The 13,020-nt window shown below is 33.4% G+C and overlaps 1 protein-coding gene across 1 annotated transcript in view; it reads right to left on the bottom strand.

Annotated features, from left to right (window-relative positions):
- LOC129243621 (uncharacterized) overlaps positions 1-10,540 on the bottom strand; it is a 180,265-nt gene extending 169,725 nt beyond the window's left edge. Inside the window, exon 1 of the mRNA XM_054880774.1 lies at positions 9,834-10,540. The gene's annotated coding sequence lies outside the window, so the exon portion shown is untranslated. The remainder of the gene's footprint in view (positions 1-9,833) is intronic.
- Between the last annotated feature and the right edge of the window lie 2,480 nt (positions 10,541-13,020).

The raw sequence follows: 13,020 nt of genomic DNA, 5'->3' as shown, positions 1-13,020 counted from the left end.
TTAAATTTTTATTTGTATTGAAAAGAACAATTTTTGTTTTTAATTCTTTTTGATGAAAATTCAAACTAAACTAAAAACAAATTATTTTTTAGAAAAAAATTTAATAGAAATAATATTTATATTTTGATGGAAAATATATATATTTTGACGGAAAAATAAAAAAAAGTAAAAAATTGATGCAAAAAATTAAACTAAAAACAAAATTATTTTTTTATAAACCAAATTTTAGCTAAAAGTGGTAATTTCTAACGAAAGCAATAACATTTAATTTAATTTGAAAATTATAATTTTTGATGGAAAAATAATACTCAAAAACATTTTTTTGATAAAAAGAATATTCTCTGATTAAAAAAAAACCTAAAAACTAAAAAACAAAAATATTATTTTTGTTAAAACAATTTAACTAAAAGCAGTCATTTTTAATTAAAAAATCATTATATGCATTAAAAAAAATTAAAATTAAAAAAAATATTTTGATGAAAAAACATTAAGAAATAATCATATTAATAGTTAAATTAAAGTATATAAATTAAATTTAAAAAATTATTTTGATGAAAAAGTTTACTTTTTATTTATTATTTAAAAAAAAACTAAAAAAACGTTATTTTAATGAAAAAAAAGCATACAAAAATTAATATATTTATTGAAAAAATAAAAAAAAAAATATTTTAATGAAAAAATTAAACTTAAAAGAAAAATAAAGTATTTTTGATAAAAAAATAAAACTAAAAAAAAAATTAACAAAATATTTTTGATAAAAAAAAACACTCAAAAAAAGTTATTTGTAATTACAAAAATTACATAATGACAACAAACTGATGAAAAAAATTTAATTGAAACAAAAAAAATATTTTTGATGAATAAATAAAAAATATAATATCAATAAAATTTAATTATTTTGGATGGAAAAAATAAAATTAAAAAATATAATAGGACTATGAATAAGTTCGTGCGGTTTTACAACAGATGGCGTAACTTGATTATTATTCCATCGATCCACATTTCCAAACATTCATTGGAGAGCTACTGTCGTAAGGCACAAACGTCAGTATAAGTTTTTTATTTGAAGCGTAAACAACAATATTTTTACCACACTTGAAAATGTCGAATTTCGTGCCAAATAATGTGTTTTTGCGGGGAATTCTTCTTCATTATTTTAATATGAAGAAAAAAGCAGCCGAAAGTCATCGTATCTTGGTGGAAGTTTATGGTGAGCATGCTCTAGCTGAGCGAACGTGCCAGAAGTGGTTTGCACGCTTTAAAAGTGGTGATTTTGGCTTGGAAGACGAAGAACGCGAGGGTGCGCCGCCAAAGTTCATGGATACCGAATTGGAGGAATTGCTCGATCAAGATCCGGCTCAAACGCAAGAAGAGGTTGCAAAAACTTTGGGAGTTGATCAATCAACCATTTTCAAACGTTTAAAAGCCATGGGAATGATCTGAAAGGTAGGCCATTGGATGCCGTATGAATTGAAGCCAAGAGACGTTGAACGCCGTTTTATGGCATGCGAACAACTGCTTCAACGGCACAAAAGAAAGGGTTTTTTGCATCGAATTGTGACTGGCGATGAAAAGTGGGTCCATTACGACAATCCAAAACGTCGGGCAACGTATGGATACCCTGGCCATGCTTCAACATCGACGTCGGCGCAGAATATTCATGGCCTGAAGGTTATGCTGTGTATCTGGTGGGACCAGCTGGGTGTTGTGTATTATGAGCTACTGAAACCGAATGAAACGATTACGGGGGATGTCTACCGACGACAATTGATGCGTTTGAGCCGAGCACTGCGAGAAAAACGGCCGCAATACGCCGATAGACACGACAAAGTTATTTTGCAACATGACAATGCTCGGCCACATGTTGCACAAGTGGTCAAAACATACTTAGAAACGCTCAAATGGGATGTCCTACCCCACCCGCCGTATAGTCCAGACCTTGCGCCATCCGATTACTATCTCTTCCGATCGATGCAACATGGCCTGGCTGACCAGCACTTCCGTAATTACGATGAAGTCAAAAAATGGATCGATTCGTGGATTGCGGCAAAACCGACCGAATTTTTCACAAAGGGAATCCGTGAATTGCCAGAAAGATGGGAAAAAGTAGTCGTAAGCGATGGACAATACTTTGAATATTAAATTTGTAACCATTTTACGTCAATAAAGTTTCAAATTTCGAAAAAAACCGCACGAACTTATTCATAGTCCTATTATGATTATTTCTGATGATTTTATATGATTATTATGATTTATAAATAACAATTCACAAAAACAAAAAACAATATTTCAGAGCGTAAAAATATCAGTCGCAAAATTAGTTTTATTGTTGATCAAAAACTTATTAATTATAATTTTTATAATAGATATCGCTCCAAAATTTTTAAATCGTAGCACTAAAAATTATACTCAAAACTGTTCTCCGATATATGGAGGCTTTCGCTATTAAATATAAAAAATAACCATTATTTCGGTATCATCTTTAGCATTCCAGATGCATATTCCCATCAGATAGCCGTCTAGTCTAAATTAAATCAGAATTATTGCGTAATGAATTTAATTTTTTAGGCTTCACGAAGGCTGTTTAAATAAAACTGAATTTATGGAAAAATTCTTTAACATGCCAATAAATAATACATTAACCACACCGAGCAGCAACAAAACTGCAGCATATGAATTCAAAAATGAGTAGTTGTTGCGTGAGTCTTTTTGACGCTTACGCGTTTAAATAAGCAGAGTATTTGAGGTCACACTATAAACACAATTCGTTTTTTACTATTAAAATAAACAAACCAACGAAAGCATGGAAAAGTGAATAAATGAAAAACATTACGAAAATGAACATGAAAAGAAAATAAATAAAGCGTTTAATAAGTAAACAAAACACAGAAGGATTGTCATGCTTTTTTGTGCTGAGAGAACTTACGATAAACAAAATAAATGAGCGCATAATAGGCGAGGATAATGCACCAACACAACGAATCAAAAAAAAGAAAGCAAAAAAAAAACAAAAAAAAAATTTAATTAGCATCAAAGTGCAAATAAAAATTGACAAATAAAAAAATATGCAAACAAAAGTTAACTAAAAAACGAAAAACCAGAAGGTACGCGAAGATGCGATAAAACGCTCAAAAAGCCTCTAATATCTGTTGCAAGTGGTCGGGCAGGCATTTTTTTGGGCGGGACTGTTAAGCACGCACACAATTTTTGGTAGCTGCTAGCTGATAGTTCGCTATGTACATACAGATTAATGGAAGGTATTTACCGAAATAATGCCCCTGGCATACAAATAAGGCAAATAATATCCAAAATGAAAGGAGTGTAATAAAACGAGTGTGACGGAAAGAAGCTACCAACCACATACCGCCGACTCGCCTGGCTTACCAAATGCAGAAGAGTACTGACTTACGTACGAGTATTTATTTTGTGGTTTTTTGTTTTACGTCGACTTCTGAAATGGCATATGGACTTTTATTGCGCACGAATTAAAAAAAAACACAGTTTATGAATGCTTTTAATGTTAAATCATGTTTAATTTCCATTAAAAATTATATTGAGACACACACATACATAGGTATGTGCATACAAATGGGTAGCTAAAATAGCAAAAGTAAATACATATCTCGATTGCACAACAAGCCATTTGTTTTAAAAATAAAAATGAATACATTAATCTATCCACCACTCACAAGAAATGCTGTAATTACAATGCATTCTAGTGTGGATGTGTGTGTGCGCACTTTTTTTTGCGTTTGCAAAACAACTGGTATTTCCAAAATAAGTATTCATCTATTGAAGCGTGAAGGTGTCGCTTGAAGTACTTCCAAGTACAAACAAACATACATAGTTAGAAAAAGTGTGGGCTGCGCGCTTATTAGAATTAGAGAAACAATGTAGACACATTGAGCCAAAGATCACGCCGCAAATATTACTAACTCATGTAAATATGTAAATGAATACAACAGCATCAGGCGAATGGGGCTAAATAAATTTTACAATTCTGTTTGAACTTGTAAAACTTTTATTTTTTTATGACAATACTGCACGCTCGTGCACAAAGAAAGTAAGAGAAATAATAGTAAAATGGAACGAGCTGGCAAGGCAAATATATGCATAATTCAAAATTTAACGAGTTCCACCCACAAAAGTATACATTTATTACAAAAGAAAAAAAAAGACAGATGGCTTAAATGAGTCAAAACTATAGAAAATCGATAACTAACGACCGTGACGTGGAAATTAGAGATACTCCGCGCGGTGTGAGTCCCCTGTCTCTTTCATCAAACCTTCGATTCATTCGAATTTAGCATATCTTACGGCTCTCACAGTCTTTCTATCCTGTAATTAAAAGTTACTCTACTCAGCAGACATCTACACCACTTCCAGTTGGATTTTAGAAAGCATGAATTGGTTTTTCGAAAGCATCAATTGGATTCTAGAAAGGGTCAACAGGATTTTAGAATAATCTATTAGATTTAAGAAAGGGTGAATTGAATTTTTGAAAGCATCAATAAATTCTAGAAAGGATCAATTGAGTTTTAGAATAGCTTATTAGAGCGTCAATTGCGGCAATTAAATTTTAGAATAGCTTATTGGATTTTAGAAAGCGTCAATTGTATTTTAGAAAAGTTTAGTTGGTTATTAGAAAGGGTCAATTGGATTTTAGAATTATTTAAAACGGGTCAATGAATTTTAAGGTCTATAAATTTTAGAACGGGTCAATTGGATTTTAAAATAGTCTATTGGATTTTAGAAAGCGTCACTTTTAGAAAAGTCTATTGGATTTCAGAAAGGGTCTAATGAATTTTAAAATAGTCCACTGAACTATAAAAAGGGTCAATTGGACTATAAAAGGATCATTGGTCTTCATTTATGAATCATAAACTTTAAGTGTTTCAAATTGTAAAGGGGATGCATTTTTTGCACAGACTGTATGTTTGTATTCGCATATGAATTTCTTTGAATAAGTGTTATATATAAAAAAAAACAATAATCCCTAATTACTATACTGCATTTTTATGACTTTTTATAGCAATTCTCATTAAACTCGATTATCGTACGAATTTCTGTTTTGAATTTTGCATAAATTATCCCAAATGCAAACAATGAACCTTTTATAATCAATTTAACCAAATATCTTTAAATGTCATAAATTTCGATGGAAAAAATTTATAGCACAACAGGTCTTACAATTAACCAAAAAATAAAAAAAATTAAAGTGTGAAAAATATTTTCTGAAATTAATATTAAAAAAATAAATAAATAAACGAGAGGGAGGAGTAGGAGTGGAGAAAGGAAAAATCGTTAAAGAGAAAGCAACATTAGAAGAGAATGTTGGGTGATGAGCACGAAACCCAAAAGAGAACTGAGAAAGGCAATTTCTGAGCTTAAATCAAGACACATCCCACAACAGTCAGTTCTACGTTGCCGGAACGCTCTGGAGTTATAACCGGTCAAGTACTGTCACTCCAAAGAAATTCCCCATTCATGTACATATGGGGAACAAGAACAACAACAACCACACCACTAACAGAAACAACAACAAAACCAATAATAACAACACAACGACAATAATAACAACAATCCCAACAATACAACGACAACAACAATATCGATAAAAGCAGCAACACCAACAACAAAAACAAGGTAGCATCAGTAGAGCAAAAACAACTATGGCATGTATTTTGTTCCTGCCAAAAACCTCTAAAATGTCAAATTTGTTAGTGGCGAGTATCTTGTTGCTGCTTAAATTCTTCAGACAAAGTAATAGGCAAACAACGTAAAAGGTAAACAAAGTTTGGCAATTAGAGAACGCATAAAATTATAAAAGACAGATTATAAAAATCAGATGTGCTACTGTTACTGTTACTTCGTTAATGTGCTTTGACTTAAATAAAAACCGCCTTTTTTGACCAAAAATGATAGATTACAAGATTACGACAACCATAAGAGTAACTTTGTCTGTATTGCAAGGAAAATATATTACAAGGTTCGAACATCCGAAAAAAATTGTGAGAGGAACTTCGGCTGCCACATCACCGGGTACTCGGCAGCAGAATTCTGACCACTCATTTTACACGTATTTGGACACTCGTCCAATCAGTCGTTGTTCAGATGGCAACGAATGAAATAGAGACTGACTGTATTGGTTGTTTTCGTATATCACCAACACAATCTCAGTACTTTTGTAAACAGACTGCTTCATAACCCCTGTTACATCAGCCAATCAGCTAATCAGCTTTCAAATTCGCTGAGAGACAGTTAACGGTGTGATGTTGGCCACACTTTGTGAATTCTCTCCAGAGTGGATGTGACATAAAAATTGAATAAACAAGAAAGAGAATGGAATTGTAGGGGAAATTGGCGCTCATGAACAATAATAAATAATATTACAAAATCAGCAGACTCTGTTCAGAAAATTGTGATGCACTAAGAGCAGAATAGCGGTTCGCGGATGTCGTCGGATGCCCCTCGTGGTCTCCTTATGTGACCGTGGTTTATCTTAACCCGTGTTTATACCTTCTCAAAATGACTCAAAGAGCAAATAACAAATGGACTTCCAATTAACCAAGGATCACCACATCATAGGGGCAATGGCAGATATGCTGACTGGTGATAGGTGAATGATGAAAACAACTAAATCCTAGCCAAAGTTAAATTCAATCTTAAGCTTAAGGTCAATTCAGTCCATACACCCTGCAAACCCTTTCAAAATGACACCACATTCTTCAAGCAGGTGTGCCAGAGTTTTCGCTACCAACAAAAAAACCGTTTCCTTCATTTCACTCCGGCTCAAACGAGTAAAGGAAATTGTAAAGTAAAACAAAAAACGTCTGCACAAGTGAATGAATGTAAGAAAATAATCAGTAACTATAACCTCAATTTGGCATTACCTAACCTCACTTAACTTCACGACGTACATATGAATACATGTACTCGTAAACTTATCAACAGAAGCTTATTACTCGTACATACATACATACACATATACATCCGCACATGCATTATTCATAACCGACTGAGATGCACGCATTGGACAGACAAACCCTTGCTAATAATTTTTGATATTTTATATGCGCAACATGTGTCACCGCAGGGCATACCGAGGTACATTGAGAGACAATACTACTTATCGTGCAATGTTGTTAGTGCTTGGCGTGAAAGACAGCGGCAAGTGTGAAGGATGAAGAAAGCAACAAGCGGCAAATGACTAAAAACAACCAATATATTGGAAGTCAACGCATGCGAACAACAAATTGGCATTTTGACCCATTGCGAAAATGCAATAAGCGCGCACACATATACACATCGTTTGTATATTTGTATGCCTGCACGCTTGTATGTATGTATGTATGTATACATTTGTATGTGGTTGAGTTTATGGAATAAGAACGATGCAGCGCTGAAGCGTGAATAATCAAATGGGTTAGTGTACAAAATATAGAAAAGCACAGTACATGCAGTCACGACCACAACTGAAGTTAAAAAAATAAAAATAAAAAAATTGTTTAATTAAAAAAAGCAAAGATTAAAATGAAAAAAAAACAAAGATTAAAATGAAAAAAAAAACCAATTTAAGTAAAAAATAAAAAACAAAAAGAAATTTATATAAAAAAAAAAAATAAAATAAAAACAAAAAAACAAAAAAAAAATAAAAATAAATAAAAAACAACTTATATTAAAGAAAAAATCAATTTAAATAAAAAACAATTTAAATTATAAAAAATTTATAATAAAATAAAACGAAAAAATAACTATATAAATAAAAAACACAATTGAAATAAAATTAAAGCAAATAAAATAAAAAGTTAAATTTAAATTAAAAAATGTATATAAATAAAAAAATATAAATTTAAAAAATGGAAATAAAATTATTTTAAATTTTATAAAAAAATGTTTTTTGGTTAAAATTGATCCGAGAGCTTGAAGAAAAAACTTTGAGAAGTAATTATTTTTCATAATCATTTTTTCTTGCATTGAAAGTAGCCAAAGTCTAAGTTAGCTGCAATAAAACTAATGCACGCCTGCACATTAATTGTTAATGGAATAATCACAAATTAACGACAAAGTAGACAAAAAAAATATAGTTTATTTATTATTTACATTTATATTGAAGTTTAGTGCAAAAGTCCTTAAGAGCGAAATAAATTCTAGTGGATCTATGGGGTGAATTTAGACGGAATTTGGAAATTTATCCATTAATTAGACATTTCGGTCGCTGGGACACTATACTGGAGAGATCTGCTATCAAAGTGGATGCCATTATTATAATATCCAGTAAGAAGACAAACAATTATTTTGATAGTCAAGCGACAATCATGGCGGTTTTAGGTTCTTTAATAACCAGTTTAAAATTAATTTGGCAAACCTCATTTTTGGTGAAGCAAAGTCAAGCTCTTTCCGATTTGAGTCTCTCCACATCATAGCACCGATCACGGTTCTTTCTCGGTCTAGTAGAATGTTATGATTTTCAGACTTTATGCTCAGACTCAGTTTACAATTCAGTTTTGTTATATGGCAACCTCCATTCACACTAAGGCCATGATGAAAACATTTTAGAAGTCTGGCCAATATCAGACCGTTAACCGGATCTCAGCGAATTTGACAGAATCAGCTGATGGGTTGACGTAACGTGTTAACAAAAAAACTGAAATTATTTTGATAATATACGAAAAAAATCAAAACAGTATTCGCTAATGTTGCTCACAATTTCGTATTGCACCATAGCTAATGGCCGAACCTCGTAAATCTATAAACCTTGACTAAGCGCCAGTCCATGTCGTTCCAAATTTCACCTCACTCAAACAAAAATTTCATTGAGACAGATCGTGATTGGAATGGGATCAGGCCGAGCCTTGACTATTAGTGGATACTTAGTATGAATGAACATTTTTTCTTGGTAATATTTTACTTGACCGAGCACGCAGAAGCAAGAAGAAGAGCACGGACCAAGAGTGAAACGTAAGCGGCACTATGGCGAGCAACGGCCCTTTAGCCTTGACAGCAAATTGTTAGAGCGTGTGAACATACAATAAACAGCGCGGAAATAGTACGTTTTGTCTGGGCGCCTCATTTGAATGATGCCCTAAACAATTTATCCTCAATATCAATGCAAATTCATAGGTGAGTTCACAGGAGCAACAACAACATTTACATGTATTGTTTTTACAATTTGTTTGTTCGAATAAAAATCTCAATGAGAATGTAAACAAACAAACTAGGCAACAAACACTTTGACATTCCAACCAGTAGATCGAACGAAAAAAGCAAATCAGCTGCTACAACGGATGCACCTGCCTTGGATATCAGAAAAATGGGGAGAAAGAAAAAAATCGGAGAAATAGTGAGATTAGCATAATAATTGCGAAGCAAAGGTTGCATTTTCCGTGACAGCTAATTTTTCACTCCACACATCAAGGAAGTTTTACCTATAGGAACTACATTTACAAAGCACTTGAAAAAGTTGGCTGAATTAAATTCGGATAAAGTGTTTTAACTTTGTTCGACACTGTACATGCACATATGCATACATTCATAGGCGTGTATGTACTTTTATGTGTTAATTTGTATTACATACAAGTAAAAACGTCATTAGGACTTCCTGCTCTTCAGCGAAGAGGGGAAATGTTAAATTTGACAGAAGCAAGAAAAAAAGTACTTTGCAGTAAAGAGTAAACATACAGAGAGCAGCATAACAAAAGAGTTGAAATTCAAGCAATTGGTAGATGTGAGAGGCGATACTTCAACTTGTTTTTGCACGAATTTTAAATGAACTTAAATTACGAAAATCGCAAAAATTCACACCTAAGCTAGACAGTATTATTCAAATTTACCAGCTTAAGAATTTTGTTGTTTTTTTTTTGTTTTCAATAATTACGCTTTACTAAAAAATTTATTAAAAAAAAAAAAAATCAAAAGCCACCCTGCGACTTTATCGTTTAGTTCAACAATTTTGTATAACTGTTTTATAAGCAATATTCAAATTTTTAACATTTCTGTTTTCAATATCTTCTGATATACGCATCAAGTGTAGGTTTTAATTTGTGACTTCACTTCTTTCATATTTATGCACATACATATATATTTTTAAAGCACATTTTGTTTTGCTTTCTTTTATATATTTGTTCTACAAATAGCAAATGAACAGTTAACGTGTAAAACACATCCGTTAATGATGTAGTGAGGGGCAGAAATGAAGCCTCCAATTGACGGCAAGTAAGCTTGTTTTTTTTTTTTTTTTTGTTTTTTTTACATTTTTCTCTTCATGAAATATTTTATTTATTCCGGTTTAGATTTACACTTAAGCTTCACTTTTTTCATTTTACACAAATCAAATAATCAACCCTTCTTCACTTTGTAATTTTTGTTTCGCAACGAATCCCGCACGCATCACGGCGAATTAAAGTCACCACAATTGCTTGTAAAAATAAATTCGTAAAAGAGTTTCCAATATAAAAAAAAAACAAATACAGTGCACGTTTCGTTTACGACGTCAAGAACGAATTTAAGCACTTCATCACCGCGCACGATCACTGTACAATCCGAACTGATGTGATCGGCCCACAAGTGGATCCCCAGACCGGCTGACAAGCAGCAACACTACAGCACAAGAGCAACAACAATTGCCGTACACAACCCGGCTGGGGTAGGTAAGCAGGCAAGCAAACAGAAAAACAGACAGACACAGACCAGGCGAACTACAACCCAATCGAACGAGGCCAAAAATCGTCATAATAACAGGGGAATCGCAGATCGCTTTTGAATGCGGCGAAGGCGTTGGTGCAGGGCCAGCATTTGACAGAGAGTCAAGTTTGGTGGTTTGCTGAGCGCATACAAATGGAAATTTTTGTTTAAAGGAGACATGGTGTTCGATGCTGAGAGTGTGAGAGCGAGTGAGAGGGAGAGGGAGTGGGTATAGGTGAATCAATCCAATGCGAAGAATAATTAAAAATTTAAACAAAAAAAATTAAAAATCAGTTTAAAATGCTAAATTGAAGTCGCGCTTATTCCGTATTCTCTCACTTCCGCCAACATGTAAGTAAATATATTTTTTATTATATTTCATCATGTGAAATAAAAATTTACTTGTGCACACACACATTCATACATCTAATGACCGCATGTTTTTATAGTGCTTTACGTTTAGAGAAGCTTTTTCATCACACCATCTGTAACAATAGTTCTCTGCCAACACACTGTGGTAAGAAATTTCACCACAATGAAGAAATTTCAAATCACCAAATTGAATAGAATGCCACCACATGTTGGCGATTTGTCACCATTTCAGTAAAGCTGTGTGGTGTGGGTTCGTGTCTTTACTAGAGTTGAGTACTAGTAAAATTTTCACCAACGACATCACCACACATTGGTTGAATGATGTTGGGTAGCGCATGAAGTGAAATATTTGGTGTGTGCTTTACACAAGTTCATTAGCGCTATTCACAGTGTAATGCATTTGTAGTAGTAGCACAGGAAATTAGTCCTAAATAAGTTGGTATAGCAGTTTTGATACACTGCATTACCACTACAGAGAACTATGATCATTTTACATACAAAAATCTATTTTTTAAAAAATTCGACGTAGAAAATAATTTATTTATTATAATCGCTACACAAAATCTGCTTTGAAGTTAATTGAAATAAGTAATTCAGCCCTAACACTGAACGTAGCAAAAAGCTACATATACGAAATCTTACTGTTTTTAGTAAATTCTGTATGGCATCGTTTTACATAGGACAACCTACAGTACATTGCATTTATATTGGCTTCTTTAAGGCATTTGAGAAAGTGTCGCACGTTGCTTGGGTTTTCACTCCACTTTTCTGCAATGGCTTAGGGCATATTTCACAGAGGGACGATGCGTGGTAAAATTCGATTCCGATTTTATCGAACCACTTTGTTACTTCGTCAGCTGTCCTCCACTAATTTTTGTTATTTTTATCGGTGACAGCAAGTTTTTTCGTTTCGAATTTCTTGCTCTTCGCGGATGATTAAAAAAAAATCTCATCTGTTAAGGGCCCAGGGGATGCTCAGAAGCTTCAACTAGTCTGAATAATGTCGTTGTTGTTGTTGTTGTGGCAGCACAAACATTCCCCCAGCATATACGGGGAATGCTGCTGATGTGGCAACCTGTGATCGGATATAAATCCGGGTCGTTCCGGTTACGTACAACTGACTGCGGTGGGAACGCGACCTAAATAAGCTCCATCGATGGTGTGTGAAGGTCGCGTTTGTCTTTGAATGTTAAAAAATGTTTTCATTTAAGGCGGCAAGTACGTTTTTAACACATCTAACATCATTTCTAATAATGCATTACGAAGTACAACAGAGTTTAAGGATCTTGGAGTTTTATTCGCTACAAAATTTTCCAATAATTTTATTCTGTCAAAAACGCATTCGGTTGTAAGCTTCATCTGCCGCATTACATCCGAATTTTACGATCCGTATACCTACAGTGGCTTACAGCTTATTTCATGCAAGCACTTGTGTATGTTGTGTCGGTGGCTAGTCGCTTGGTTGACGGTGTTTTGAATTTCTAGTTTATGTAACTAGCGCACAGTTATTGTTCCATGCAATTTTTAGTATGTTTGTGATCGCCAAGTGGACAATATAAAAATATATAAAAAATGGACCGACGTACTACGATTGAACAGCGAGAACTGGTCATCAGCATTTTCAAAGCGGAAAGTCGCAGCGAAAAATTGCGGAAATAGTTTGATTGAGTAGTGCTACAGTACAAAGTATCATTGAACGCTTCGTTCATGAAAATCGGGTGCAAAATAAAGACCGATGTGCCTCAAATAAAATTTTTGACGAACGTTATGAGCGTTTAAATGTTCGAAAAATAAAAGAAACCCCAATGCTATCGGCTCCAAAACTGCTAAACGAAATTTAGCAGGAAGTGGGCAAATCATGTTGTGTCGAAACAGTACGTGAAAAGGACTTTAATGGTCGAGTAGCACGAAGGAAGCCATTCATAAATAAAAAAAATCAATTGTGCCGAGTTGCCTTCGCCAGAA

This window comes from Anastrepha obliqua, chromosome 4 (assembly GCF_027943255.1).
Source record: "Anastrepha obliqua isolate idAnaObli1 chromosome 4, idAnaObli1_1.0, whole genome shotgun sequence".
Classification (NCBI taxonomy): domain Eukaryota; kingdom Metazoa; phylum Arthropoda; class Insecta; order Diptera; family Tephritidae; genus Anastrepha; species Anastrepha obliqua.
The sequence above is the reverse complement of the archived record's forward strand: the minus strand, read 5'-3'. Positions and strand labels throughout refer to the sequence as shown.